The 15,486-nt window shown below is 39.1% G+C and overlaps 1 protein-coding gene across 5 annotated transcripts in view; it reads left to right on the top strand.

Annotated features, from left to right (window-relative positions):
- The window catches only part of Znf385b (zinc finger protein 385B), a 306,268-nt gene that overhangs the window by 75,712 nt on the left and 215,070 nt on the right, over positions 1-15,486 (top strand). Inside the window, exon 1 of one of the 5 annotated variants that reach the window (XM_029537097.1) lies at positions 5,671-5,716. The exons of the other annotated variants lie outside the window; for them this stretch is intronic. The gene's annotated coding sequence lies outside the window, so the exon portion shown is untranslated. Of the gene's footprint in view, positions 1-5,670; positions 5,717-15,486 lie in introns of those variants that run through there. 5 annotated transcript variants of the gene reach the window in all.

Genomic DNA, 15,486 nt, shown 5'->3' with positions numbered 1-15,486 from the left:
GCAGAGAAGGGTAAGAAAATGAACTGAAAGAAGCAGAACTCTTCTTTGTGGTGTAGGATGAGAAAGGACTACTGGTGTTCACGTCATATTTGCAGGAGACATGTTGCAAGCCCCACTCTATGAATGAAGGAATATAGAGTTTATATAGAGTCATATAGAGTTCACATTGTTTGTAAAACAGTGTGATGTTTGCAGGAGTTGAACAGATACTTTCAAAATTCTTGCACTAACATGTAACTCACCTTATATTTTCTGCTAAACTCATAAGTATTGTGTAAGCATACTGAAGTTCAGAGTGGATTTCATATCTTATCGCCCACACATCTAGCATGCATGAGAGCTGTAACTTCAACCTCTGTAGTCACATCATTTTTTAGGGAACTGTCAATACTCCCCTGATCTTCGCCTTACTATAAGGAGACAAATTCATAATACTAACATAGCTAACTTCTTATTTATTAACTGGGAAGTTCTGCAGGAACATTATTTATAAGAAATAAGGACATATTAATGGAGCTAGAGAGATGGTTTATCTGTTAAGAGTGTTTGCTACTCCTGTAAAGGGCCTGAGCTCTGTTCTAAGTATCCATGTGCAGAGGCCCACAACTGCCTGTGGCTTGGGATCCAGGAGATAGAATGCCTTCTTGCCTTGTGAGTACCTCATGCATGAGCACAAACATACCTAGAGACACACAGACACATATGTAATTTAAAACAGCATCATTTTTAGAAGAGGGGATGAAGAGGTAGGTCTGTGGTTAAGAGTATTTACTGCTCTTGTAGAGGACCTGGCTTCTGCTCCTAGCACCCACATATTGGCTCACAGAAATCTATCATTTCACTTCCAGGATGATCAGACATACCCTTATGGCCTCTGAAGGCTGTACAGGCACACAGTACACTACATGCGTATAGGTTAAATGCTCATACACATAAAATAAAAATAAATAAATAAATCTTTTTTACAAAACGAATTCAACATCAATACAAAAGAAAAGGGGTTCAACATGACAGGACTTGCTGAGACTCAGTTTGAGAGATGCCAGTTAGTTAGTCACTGATGCTAAAATGCAGCCACAAATGTCATGTCTACACCGTTGACATAGAGAGAATCGGGGTTTGGGGTATAAGTCAAGAGAATGACAAACTGCAAGTGACTCCGACAACCAGGATTCAGAATACAGGTGATAGCATTATTTCTTCACTAGTGTCCAGCTCAAGTGTCACTCATAGTTACTGGCATGGCTTTAAAGAAACTGTAGCGATACCCAGCCCCCTGGGTGAGCTTCTAATAGTTTGAATCAATTTCTTCATGATTGGCTTCTAATCAGGCACCCACGGGAATCCTTGATAGCCGTTAATCATGTCCAGTAACATCCACTAAGAGGGAGGGAAAGCATACTGCATCGTTAGGAAGCATGGCTGTGATGAATGTGTGGACACTGCTTCTAATATGAAGGCAGCCTACAGATAATTGAAGCGACTGAGGGAAGGAGATAGTGTAGATCTGTGACACACACCTGGCTCGAGTACTCAAAAGAGTATTGGCAGACATACAAAAGTTGTGAAAGATGTGTATAAATTAATCCATTGGCTTTAAGAAACTTTAAAGTATATTTTTCTAATAGTGTTTTAATTTTTTTAGATGAAATCTCATAGTCTTAGCAGATTATGTTTAACTTTAATGTGCATATATATCTTGGGTAATTTCTAATGAGATTTTCTATAAAGTGCTTAGATTTTTTGTTTGTTTTAATCAGTTTTATGAAAAGACAGTCTGGGGATCTGTGGCATTAACATCAAGGAGAATCTTAGATTGTTCTATCTACAAGACAGTCCTACATGTTATTTGCCCTTCTGCCTGTCCTGCAACCTCACTCCACAGGTTTGAGACTCCAGTAAGTAAGAAAAGAAACACTTCTGGGTCTTCCTTTCCTCAAGTCAGTTGCTAATGTCACTCCACGTTCTGGCTCACATTTCCTGATAGTGTCACTTTAGCTGAATCACACACTCACAGAGTACACAGGAACTGGATCTACTCAGGAGCTCTTAGCATGGAGCATCGCTTGCTCAGAGAATGGCATGCAGAACACATGTGAGCTATGCTGTGCATCCTTGAAAGATTCCAATCCCAGGATCCCATTAGAGACCGGTGGAAGCAGAGCAGATGTTGGTGCTCAATAGAACTATAAAAGGGACACCAATATGAGCACAACCAGCTGAAAAATGAGATTGCCATTCAGATTAAGGAAAGGGGCAATGCTATAAAATGAGGACTGTTCTTTCTCCCAAGCATAATATAAAGGTTTCTTAGGACCCTTGTGCCAAGTAAAGAAATCTGCATTCATTACTTTTGTCTCTGTGACCTGGTACAATAATTTAAGAGATTTCTTTTGCCTCATCTGTCCATGGTCATTTGGCTCTGTATTCTGTACTCATGATTAGTGGAAATATGCAGCAGGTCCTGTTCTACCAGTGATAGACAGAAAGCAAAGAACACAGCCCATCAGGATGGATAGGAGGCAGAATGGAGGAGGGGTCAGAATGGAGGCTGCTTCCGATGCTGTGCAGCCCACCTAGAACTTATACCCTCCAACCAGTCCTGGCTTCCAGTTCTTCTTCCCAAAATCCAATCTAAATTCTGAACCCATAAATGAATTAAGCTCTTAGTTAGGTTAGAGGCCTTATGGATCAGCCATTGGAGATACCTCATAGCCATCCACCAAGTGCCCAATTTAAACTGCTAGGCATTCCTCAGTCCACTCAAGATGATCAGAATTAACCAGCACAAAAGTGAAAGAGTATTTATATCTAAACAAAGCAGAGAGGTGGACAGCTTAGCTTTCTCCTGACTCTGAGAAGCTAGCTAGGTGGGGATCTTCCATGTGCTCCTCACCTTGGGGCAAGTTAGCCTTTTATGCCAACTAACAATAAAAATATAGGGAATTGTGGTAGCAATGTGGAATCTACCAGACCTGTACTTTTGCTAAACGGAGTTTGCTTCAAAAGGAAAAGAAAGTAAGTGAGCTGGGAGATAATTCAGGAGTATGAATATATACTGTACAAGCACATTCATCAAGTAAGAATATATATTTTACAAGCACATCCATGAAGTAAGAATATATACTGCATGAGCGCATTCATGGACTAAGAATATATACTGTACAAGCACATTCATTAAGAATATATATTATGCAGCACATTCATGAAGAATATATAGTATACAAGCACATTCATGGAGTAAGAGTATATACTGTACAGCACATTCATGAAGTAAGAATATATACTGTACAAGCATGTTCATGGAGTAAGAATATATACTTTACCAGCACATTCATGGAGTAAGAATATATACTCTGCAGCACATTCATGAAGTAAGAATATATACTGCACAAGCGAATTCATGGAGTAAGAATATATACTGTACAAGCACATTCATGGGGTAAAAATATATAGTGCATGAGCGCATTCATGGGGTAAGAATATATACTGCATGAGTACATTCATAGGGTAAGAATATATACTGCACAAGCACATTCATAGAGTAAGAATATATACTGTACAGCACATTCATGGAGTAAGGATATATATTGTACAAGCACAAGGACCTGGAATTCACACAGAGATCTAGGCATGACTGAGTAGGGCTATAACCCTGGTACTGTGAGCCTCCAAGACAAGACACTCAGATGGTTACTAACATAGTTCTAGATTCAGTGAGAGACTTTCCCTCAGCATTCAAGGGACAAAACAAAAAAACAAAAAACCAACCAAACAACAACAAACTGAGAGCTGCGGTTCTCAGAGCACCTACTATTTTTCTGGGTATTGGAAATATATTCACTTTGAGGTAAAATCTTGTGCTCGCCACATTTTCAGGATAATTGTCGTTTCCACGATCAGTCTGCAGTCCATGTGAGGGTACTGGGTTTCCTGTCTCCTGCAAGACTATATAATGATGGCACTTTTTAATTAGGAGGGCAATGATGCTGATACCAAGAAATTCAGTGCAGTGAACATTTTATTATTAGAGATAAAAATTAATCCTCAATTCCTTTGGCCTTTTAATTGTTAACTGTGGAATCAGCCAAATGTGGAGGCTGAAGAAGCATCGAGGGATAATGTAATTGCAACTCTTCAAACAATTGTATCTGTCTGGAGAATGAAGATTGATGATCTGGAAAATAGATCTCATTGTTTCTGTAGTAGAATTATGGGCTTTGCCCATGGCTATTACGAGAGAGCTTTTCAAAGAAACTTTTTTACCAAAAGGAAAAAAAGTGATACTTGTTAGATGAAGAAAATTTAATTCAGCCACTTTTCATTAAACAAGGCCAGAAACTCTAATTCCCAAGTTCATAGTTGATGGAAGGCCCCAGAGCAGTAATTATCCATTTTTCAAGTTTCCTGATAGAAAGCTCTTCAATTAGATATAGACAAGGGGGAAATTATGGTAAAAAGGAAGGATATTTTGTCCTTTCTAAAGATCAGTAGGAAAATAGAGACTACATAACAATGTTAGGAGATAATTATATTAAGTGCGTTAAGCACTTTGGATTATCTTAAAAGATGTTAAATTACTTTCAGTATTGCTGTTTCACTCAAAGTGCTTAAAATTTTAATTCAGAAAATAAACTCGCATCCACTATTCGTTTACGTTTACTACATTCTCTGGAAGAGTGGGTGTCCTGACATCTTTGGGTATCTCTTCTGGGAATAAGTTATTCTCCAGATGAACATGCCAGTGCTTCTGTTCCATCTGTCAGGGAATGTGAGCTGGAGTGTTCTGATTTAAGATTAATACTTTGTCTCACGCTTGGGTCCATTGTTCTTCGACAGGCCTTGTCTCCACGACCATTTTTCTTCCTGCTGTCCTTGTTGACGTGTGAAGTAGAGATAGATGGGACTGTAAATGAGTGGCTTGGTATGAAGGTGTGGACAAGAGCCATCATGGATTAATATCCTTGGCAGGAAATGCCCTCCTCTCTCTTTAACCACATAATGGAACCATATGAATATTTTATTTTACCTTTTAACAGTGGCAGGGACTCAAGGTGAGCGTGAGAAAGGAAGACTCTTCAGGTTTGTTTTTTGACACAGTGGCTCATGTTGTCTGCTGCTAAACACAGAACAGGGCTGACTCTGTTGACCTCGGCAGGGAAAAATGAAGGCTGTGCCACAACCAGGCCCACTAATAAACTAAGCTCTGTGCCTGCCTTAGTTGTTGCGCGTACCTTGAGCACAAAGATGATTTAGAGCACACATTTAGAATGGAGCGGTGGACCCCTGGCTTGAGTTGCTTCTGCTGATGGAGAGGGCTGCGGACAGAGTGCACAAGTGGTACACAGGAGGTCAGAAGGCCCGATTAGATGTACTGGTTATTGCTGTTATGGATGACTGTGAGATCCGCCATCCCTACGTCTATAACATTCTTTATTTTAAAGGAAAAATAAAGAAAGGAATGTCATGTGAAAGTGATACTAAAACATGTTGAAACTGTGAAGTCAAGGAAAATTAGAAACAAACAGACAAAAACCAATTCATCTTCTTAGTGTGATTTATTCCTGTTTTCCAGATACAAAAGGCAACTTCCTTTTTTTTTTTTTTTTAGGAAAAAAGCTGAGCATTGAAAGTATCTTCTAGAAGATGCAGCATGGATTGATTGGCATGGTGGTTGTTTGTGTACTTTTTCAGGAGAGCATTGAGATAATTCTAGGTAGGCCTGGTTGTCCTGTATCTCAAGATGTAGGCCAGGTTGGCCTTGATCTACCTGTCTCTGCCCCATGGATGGTTGGGATGGCTACGGGTAAAGGTGTGTGCCACCATGCCCAGCTTGTGTACCTTTTCAAAAGTCTAGACATGGAATAATAACAGATGAAACTTGAACAGCTCCTACAAGTATTATAGATATATCACATCTGAATTCTGTGTTTGGCTTTGGGAGATTCAGGGTTGGTTTTTTGTTTGTTTGTTTGTTTGTTTTTTAAATGAAAATGGGATGAAGTAATTCCTATTCTTTGATAAATACTTTGTTCCACAATTAATTTTATAAAGTATTTTCTATGTTATTAAAAGACATTCATAAAATGAAACAGAGAGAGACAAAAACGGGATGGTGCATAACCAGCTCCTTCTCTACCTGCTGGCCCCTCCCTGTGGTCAAGGTCCCTGTCCGAATAACCTAGATCTCATTTCAGGGTTAGCCTTCTGCTATCGAGGGTATAAATCTACCTCCTAAGTATTTAAAAATACTTTTTAAAAGTAAAAGATGAAAGGACAGAGAACCCTTCCTAGTCTAGGAGTATTTTCCCTTTTGGATTTAGGGTAAAATGAAAACTCCAAGCCATGACAGCAAAGATGTCACTGACAGGGAGATTCTACAGGCCTGCGCTATCTTCTGTCTGCATGCCAGTAAATAGGTTTTTCAGAGAGAAACAACCATGGAGGGAGGCAGAAGGCGTCAGAAAAGAAAGTGCACACAAAAATACCATCGCTAGGGGTTGGTGCTCAGAAAGACCCGATTTACCCATAAAAGGCTGTTTACTTCATATTTATACCAAGAACAGCAGAGAATGGAAAGAAGCCTTTGGAGTGATGCATAAGCCCTGACAATCATGCTAATGCCACACATGTAAGGAGAGAGCTGGGGGCAGGGAAGGACAGCAGGAAAGAAACTTCTGAATGAGTTCTGGACCCACAGAAAGAAGGAGAGTCACCAAAGGGGACAAGGCAAGGACGGGGCCTCCAGGAAATAAAGACAGACTCCTGGGTATGGAAAACACTTTCTGAAGATGTATGTAGAGGATGTTGAGACTTAGCACTCCTTGTGTGACCTTGCCTCACACACATACACACATACATATATATATATACACACACACACACACACACACACACACACACACACACACACACGACCTTTGATAACATCACACAAAAAAATAATGATTGTTTAAGGATAGGACTTCAATATTATTGGCTTGTCTGGGTAAATATTATCTCATAGATATTCCTAATCAGCAGGATTTATTTATCTATCTATTTATTTATTTAATTGGTTTGTATGCACATATGTCTCAAGTACCATACAAGCTAGAAGCCAATAAGGGATCCGTAGAAGCTCAAGTAACAGTAACAGGTATTTGTGAGCCATTTGGATGCTGGAATTCAAAGTCCATTCCCTGTGAATGAGCAGTAAGTACTCTTAGTGGCTAAGCCATCTCACCAGCTTCTGACAGAGTCGTTGTTAATGACTACAAAGTGCCCTGTTTTGTGAATATATCTTGTTTAATCTAATAAATTTTCATTATTTGGCATTTATGCTACACTAGGTGTTTACCTTTATACTGCTATAAATTATGCTGTATATATTCTTATCATTAATGTTAGAAAATGGTAAGGTATGAGTATTTACCTGTTTCAGATAAATCTCTATAAATTCTGTGACGAGGGAATGACTTAGAGAATGCCCATTAAAATACTGTTAACTTTGCCAAACTTTCTCCCATAAAGTCTGGGCCAGCATACACTGTTTTTGTCAATGGAACTTTGATGTTTTCTGTCTTCAAACACTAGATTGACATCACATCTTCAGTTTTTTAAGTTTCAGATTACATTTCTCTAATAGTGTAGATGATATCAATTAAGTCATATCAACCTTTTGTCCTGAAAACCGTTATGATCAAAGGTATGCAATTAAAAGGTACTGGGTAGAAGCAAGAGCTACATTCTGTCCTGATCAAAGAGTATTTAAATTAGAGTGATTGTAGTCATCAAATAATTTTATACCAAAGTATTCTAATTAAGTCTTCTAACCACAATCACTATTATTTCTGTCATTTATTTCTAACATTTACATACCCATTAGAAAAGAAGTTAACACTTCTTTTCCCTAAGACTAGAAAGAGCAATAAGATAAACCCAGAACACAAGATTCCTGCATAGATTAGTTGATAGTATAGTCCAGTAAAATGAAATAAAATAAAATAAAGGACTTAAAGAAGGATTCTACTGAGGCTTGCCATTTTTATTGGTCTATTTAGTGTGACATGAGATATAGTTTATGCATATGTTTTTCCTGTGAAAAATTAGAAGAAGTGGAAAATACTAATCTGTTGTTGACCTCAATTAATGCATTTTTCAAAGAAACTTGGGGAAAATACGAATGTCAATTTTGAATACTCTCAGTGAACCTAGTGTGAATCACATATTTGAAACTAGTTATGTACAGGCTGGAGGTATAGTTCAGTGGTAAAGAATTTGCCTAGCATGTATGAGGACCTGGGTTGTATCCACAGTGCCACAAAATGAATAAATTTCAATAACCAGTCATTTGAACTATAGACCATTTTTCTAGTTACATAATTTCTGTGTCTACATACAGTTAAAATTATTGCAATATTATAACCAGTGTTAGGTTGGAATGTGCTAACTGTGTGAACCAGTGGAATGAAGTCTAACTACCTTTGAATCTCGGGTTATTATATGTTTCGAATTCTTGCTGGGATGAGCAGTTTGAGACTGTAGTCCCCACAACTTGGGAGGCTAAGGCAAGAGGATCATTTGAACCCAGGAGCTCAAGACTAGCCTGGCTAACATTGAGAACTTATCTCAAAATAAATAAGTAAATAAATAATTAATTTACTTTTATTACTTCTCATCTCTTGCATAAGCGATACTCTTAATATGGTCTCTTGCGTGTGAGATAATGTATGTGAGAATTTATAATGTTCGTCTTGCATTTTCTTGGTGAAAATTATCATGGAACATTTTTTAGCTCTAAAGTACTCTTCTAAAAGGTCACAGCCCTTAAGTAAGTGCCTCCTTAGCTGTATAATCACAAGGTAATTGTCAGGTCAGCCAACATGACAATAATCAAAGCCATCTAGGGGGCAGTCAGAGTTAATTAGGTCACACAGGCATGGCCATTTCCTCTTCTGTAGCACACCTGGACTTCAGATGGCTTAAACCTAGAAAGTGCAGAAGAGTCCGACCAGCCCAGTCTCTCTTTTTCCTGGTCTGTCCACAGCCAGTCCACGATGACCTGAAATTCTTCCCCATGCAGAGGTTCTCTTCCTCACCTTCATGGGTGCTCTACTCCGTGACATTGCACTAGGGTTCTACTCAGTGTCTTACACATGTCTTTGGCACCAGTCATTGGTACTTCATTTTGGGCAAGAGGTGGCAAGAGGTAGAAAGGAAGACACTGTGTTCCTTAACCATGAAGAAAACTGGTCAGAGGTAGAAGTGATTAACTGGGGCTGGGAGAGCTGGTGAATACAATCACAATACATTGTATATATGTATGATACTGTTTAAAAGTTGTTTGTTTTTTAAAATAACAACAACCCTGGACATTCTTTATGGCTTGAGTTTTGTTACATGTCCATACATAGCTTGCTTCAAAGGTAACTAGACTTTTAAAACTGTTTAATTCTTTAAGGAGTGTATTGAGTGATTGGAAAGGCATTCATAAATATATAGATATTAAGTATATGGATTATATATATATATTACACATAAGCATGTATAGGATGGATAAGGAGGTAGGATCAACATGAGGAGACAGAATCTGATATATCTAACGTAGGAAGATAGTTTTGTCCTAAGGAAATCACACGTTTCTGCTTAAAGAGCCATTGCTATGTGTGCTGACCATGCCTGTGCCAGTTTTCTGCTTTTGACATTGTTGTTTCATTTGGGATTGTAGTTCCTTGTTAGAATGAAGGAGAGTCTAGTGACCATGCCGACATTCCATGACTCAACTCGTCATAGTCCATTCTACTGTTGGTGCACATCTGCTTAGATGATTGCAGAAGGCAACAGCTGGAGGTTTGCCTAGCACTCTAGAAAAAGAAATGTCCTCCTAGCAGTGCAGAAATAGAGCAGTGCTTTGAAATCTCCAACTGTACTTGAAAATATCCTATAAAACAGAGAGAAAAATGAATGTGTTCCAATCAGTCTGTTGGAACAGACATATTTGAAGACAGAGGAAAGTCTCAGGGCATAGCCTGAACCGCCCTGTTTTCAATCCTACCCTTGGTTCTGCCCGTCCCCCACCTCCGCTTTCCTCACATGATAAGCAATTAGCCGAACTTCTTTTCAAATAAAAATGCTTATTTGCTTTTCTAATTTACCATTATGACACTAGAACTCAGAAAGGGAGCGATCACTTTAGCTTTTATAGTAAACAATAAAGAAGCCTTATAAAATTCCTTTCAGAACTTCACTGCTTTCTCTAGTAAATTTCTGTTTCTTCTGCAATGCCTACACTGACATTTCTGCTGCCAGTTACTTTATATCTGGAACGATTCCTTTAATTCCTTTTCCTCCTTGGGAGGAGAACTTCACAGAAGACACATTTTCAATGGGCTGTCATCACACGGGCAGCGGGGATCTTGGCGAACAGCTATTATCAGTATAGATAGAAGCCTGGAGTGTGAAGGTTTAGCCTTCTTGCGCATCTTGATGCTATTTTCATATGCTAAGAGTAAAAACTATATTTAGACCTTGCTGACTCCAGTTACTACACATCACTTTTGCAGACAATGCTAGATTTATTTGTGGATTTTTGTAAAGTTGGGGAAGCGACCGCAACTACCATCCCTTCTAACACAGGTTCATAATCCTGTGTATTTAGCGATTGCTTTGATTTATATGCAGCTGATCATTTAAATTTCCTTGTCCTAAAATAGATACTGATATACACTATGTTTTTCTTTCTTTTTAAAAAATGATTTTTTATTTGTTTATTTTATTGTTTTATATTAATACACAGTAGCTGTCTTCAGGCACACTAGAAGAGGGTATCAGATCCCATTACAGATGGTTGTAAACCACCATGTGGTTGTTGGGGATTGAACTCAGGACCTCTGGAAGAACAGTCAGTGTTCTTAACCACTGACTGCCATCTTTCTGGCCCATGCTATCTTTTTCTTATTGTTGTATTTTATTTTGACAAATGTAACATTATACTAAAAGTTAATTTTTTACATTCAGTCTATATTACTCCCTAAGCATGCATCTATTCAATGGCTTCTTGGCCTTGGTATTATTGCCATTTGGTTTATGGAATTCTTTGTAATAGGAGACTGTACTCCACATTATAGAACATCCTGGCATCATCCCTGGGCTCTACTCATTAGACACCAGAACATTTCCTTCTTTCCAGTTGGGGCAACAGGAAATGTGTTCATATATTGCCAAATGAGCAATGTGAGGAAAGAATCACTTTTGAATGACTGAGACCAATGTCCACTGTAATCATCCATTCCTCTCCATCTCTCATTACTGTGGTTCAGGGAACAATTGCCGTAGCTCCTGCAGGGTCATCTTCACCATATTCCATCTGAATCTGGGACCATTCTCTGGAACATAGTCAGAATAGTCAGGCAAGGTTCAAATCCTATAATACTATGACATTTAAAAACAGTACCAGAGATTCCCAGTGCTCTAGTCTAAAGACTGAGAACTCTAGCCTGAAGAGCTTATCCTATTGGATTCAGGGTCCTCTTGGCTTTGTCTCAACCCATTCTGCCCCGCCAGCTAGACATTACCACTGCCCTGCTTCCTCTTGCCATATCTACTCCTTTCCACTCACATGCCTTTTTTACATTCTGCCTCAAGCTGCTAGGATATTTTTATTTGATGACTCAAGAGGAGATTATATTGACATACTACTATAGGTTAATCAAGGCAATTTAGATTAGAGCCAATTTTCTAAAAGCCATTTAGCCAAAAGCAAAAATTGCTAAACGAAACCACCAAATATATTCACAAATCTTAGCCTTTCTCTTTACCATTTATAGCATTCTTTGTGGCTGGTTCTGCATAGGTTAAGCAGAGTTCTCATGATCGATGAAGGCCGTCAGGAGTTAAGGGCTTGGAGATTTTGTGCTATTAGGTTCTCCCTTACTTCTGGGCTTTCTCTCCCACATCTACGTTTTTCCTTTGTTTGTTTGTTTGTTTCATTGGGTTTTTTGTTTTGTTTTGTTTGAGACAATAAAACTGGCCCAATCACGGGCTAACTTGGACCACCAAGTAGAAAGGGGATGGATTCAATTTAAAATTACTTAACATGCAGTTGTGACAGCACAGTGAAAAGAAATCATCAAATCTATTAAAATAGCCCACACTTATGTATTAATTCCAAGTTTATAAGTTACTAAAGAAACATACATTGGTACAATTTATAAAGTTAGTAGTTTGTCTCTTGGGATTAAAATCAGGACATCCTAAAAATTCGAAAGTATTTGAAAAACAATAACTTTTAAAGGGATTCCCTAGGAAGTGGCATCAAGCTGTACTCTCTATACTGAGGTTTACAGCATTGACAAATGCTGCTCTCTTCATTAATCAGAGAAGTTTCTCTTTGCAGGCAACAGCAGTGAACACAGAAACTCTTCATTGCTCATGGTGCTTAGAATAAGTGATGTTTGAGTGCTCAGCCCTAAATAGTTTGTTGACACTCCTTCCTGTAAGACTGAGGACCAATCACAGAAGTGGGGAGGGAAAGAAATACAAGAGCCAAAGATAGAAAGAGGGGCTGTAGAATGCTATCTACAGGGCATGACACAGCCATGGCAAATATGCTCTCAGAGCAGCTGTGCTGCCCTGCCCTGGGCCTGCACATCACTGGAGCATTCAAGAGCTAGCCAGGGGTGTGAGAAGGATTCTGAAACACATCCATCCTATTGGCTACTGATGGATTCTGGGTCGGAAACATTCACTGCCTTCAGTGCATCCAGTGGTGAACCAGCCATGTTCTAATGTATCATTTCACTCTTGTAAACACAGGTATCAGTCTGGGTAGACACAGGCATAAATATGGGAAAGGGACCTTAGGAAATGGGGGTGAGATGACAAGGGTTGGCAGGATTTAGAAAAGGTAAGCAACAGTTAACAGAATGTACTGTATATGTATACATTCATAACGTGGTCAAAGAACAAATTTAATGCATCAAAAAGATAAAAATTAAAGAAAGAATAGATGAGATTGCCCATGTGAATGAAATCTGAAGAGTAATTAGTTCATAGTATAACTAATCCAACTATTGCTCATAACTTTTGCCAAATCTAATATTCTTTACAAGAGTCCTGAGACGAAGGCATTTTGTTGCTGCCGCCAAGAATATGGCATAGTTGTTCCACGGCAGTTCTATGTTGATTTGATGAATGTATTTATCTAATCTGTCTCCTTCACTGCTCTCTAAACTCCATGAAATTAAACACTGGGACCAGTTCTGCTCATCGGTTACCTGTGGAACCTGTAATGTTCATTTGAATATTGTTGAATAGGAAATAAATTTTCTTGAGAAATGAAATATCCCCCACTTTGTCCACAGCATTGCAAAAGCCTCCAGCTTTAAGAAAGTTATTAATAAGAATATATAACAGAATTTATCATCATGAAAGATGGCATGTGCCTATAATCCTAGCACTTGAGAGGTGGAGGCAGGAGGATCAAGAGTTCAAGGTCATCCTTAGCTACATCCACTGCCAGGTTGGGTTATGTGAAAGCCGGATACAAAAGCAATAATATATAAATATATTTTATATAAAGTTTACATAATGTTTTGTAAGGGCTGTATGTCTTATTCTGCTACTCTATTCAAGTGGAGTAGCATAGTTGTCAAGTTTAAGAAACTTCCTTAATAAGGATGTTTTGACATCACTATTATAAAATAATATATTCAAATGGAACTAGAACTTTATTAGCTCCAGTTACAGAGATTCAAATTAAGTTTTGGCACTGAAGCTCATATATAATCTGGATTGATCTTAAGCTGACTGTCTTAAAGTGATATTCTGGTCTTTTAGGGGATTAAAAAGACAACTGAGGGAAGGCTGGACCACACATGTTGCTTTTCTTGATTCGGGGTTTCCTTAACCAGGCAGGTTGTAATGATCTAACTCTTGAACCAAATAAGGATAGGAGTAACCCACTGGATCCTTATGGGTTTTTGTGGAGGGAAGTCATTGTATTCAGTTGTAAATCCACCAGATCCCAGCAGACGGTTACAGACACAAGATTACACAGGCAGTTCTGGTTCAGCACATTGGATCACAGAACAAAACCAAAGTCACAAATGTAGGGGATGGACCTGTAGGACAGAGGGAGATGACAGGGTTGAGAAGGAGGGCACAGGAGATGGGGAGGGAGGGAATAACCAGAATGCATGCACATGTAGCAGGTTGTCAGAGACCGGCCTGAGTGAGTAACGAGGAGCAGAGTGGGCCCCACCCAGACAGCAGTGCTCTGCTCCTTCTGACTGTGAATGCCACGTGACCAACTGCCTCACACTCTAGCTGCCTTGACTTCACTGCCATGGTGGGCTGCCAAGTAAACTCCTTTTTTTTTTTTTTCTTAAAGAAGTAAATTAACGTTAAATAAATTACATCAGTAAAAATATTCAAAACCCATGTTGTCTAATAATTTTATGTTTTTCCTTCTACACGTGCTCTTGAAAATCCCTGTGCCTGTGTTGTTCCTGTGTTGTTGAAGGATGACTAGTGGCTTGCTATTTAACTTTCCTCAAACCGTTGTTCAAGAGTGTCACATTGAAATTGAGAATGGAGGGGCTATTTATAAAATGATTTGGCAAAGGTCATCTTGGCAAAAGTGAGGATTTATCTCCTCCAGAGAGCCGGTAGTTCAGCCTTTACCATCCTATCGTCACCATTATCCCTTTTAAAAAACGTTCTGTAGGTGGAGGATGTCAGTTAGTGGGTAGAGTTCTTGCTCTTGGTGCTATAGTAAGCCCTGCATTTCCAAATAGGTACAGGTATAGGTCAGATGGATGCAGATAGATATTAATAGAGATATATGACAGAGTTTGTCTTTTTGGAAAGCCTGAAGTCATGTAGAAAACCTGAATTTCATAGGAGAGACTTCTGGTTTTTATATTAGACTTCTGGTTTTATATTATTATTTAATAAGTGAGCATTTGGAGTGTTTGTTGGCAAGATAACCAAGCCACACTTTTGTCTCAGAGAAGGAAAGTCTGCCTTCGCTCTGAAAAAGCAGCTTTCATGTGTTTGTCCATCCCTGATGAACTGGAGGCTTTCTGTTCCAGAAGTTCAGATGCTTTGCTTCCATATAGAAATCTGTTTCTTCATTTTCCCCATCAGTTTGCCAAAGGTGAGAGTCACCGTAATACAGAGAGGATTGCAAAGATGCCATGATTCTGTGTCTGCTGAGGCCACTGATGAAGAGCCAGTGGTCTGGGCGGGGTGCTCTTGTCTTTCTGTGCTTTCGCATCAGGGAGACTCCGAGAACACAGAAGCACCTCAGCTTCATCATTTGATCACATTTCAGTAAGTCTTCAGTGAGGAAAAATATCTGGAGCTGAAAGAGCATGGGATGCACCATACTTCCTGCATGTCCCTGCTTAGCAACTCGGTCCCTGTGCATCACTGCTGTCCTCCCTCGCGGGATGCACCATACTTATTGCATGACCCTGCTTAGCAACTCAATCCCTGTGCATC

Source organism: Mus pahari, chromosome 3 (genome assembly GCF_900095145.1).
Source record: "Mus pahari chromosome 3, PAHARI_EIJ_v1.1, whole genome shotgun sequence".
In the NCBI taxonomy this organism is placed as follows: Eukaryota; Metazoa; Chordata; class Mammalia; order Rodentia; family Muridae; genus Mus; species Mus pahari.
The sequence above is the reverse complement of the archived record's forward strand: the minus strand, read 5'-3'. Positions and strand labels throughout refer to the sequence as shown.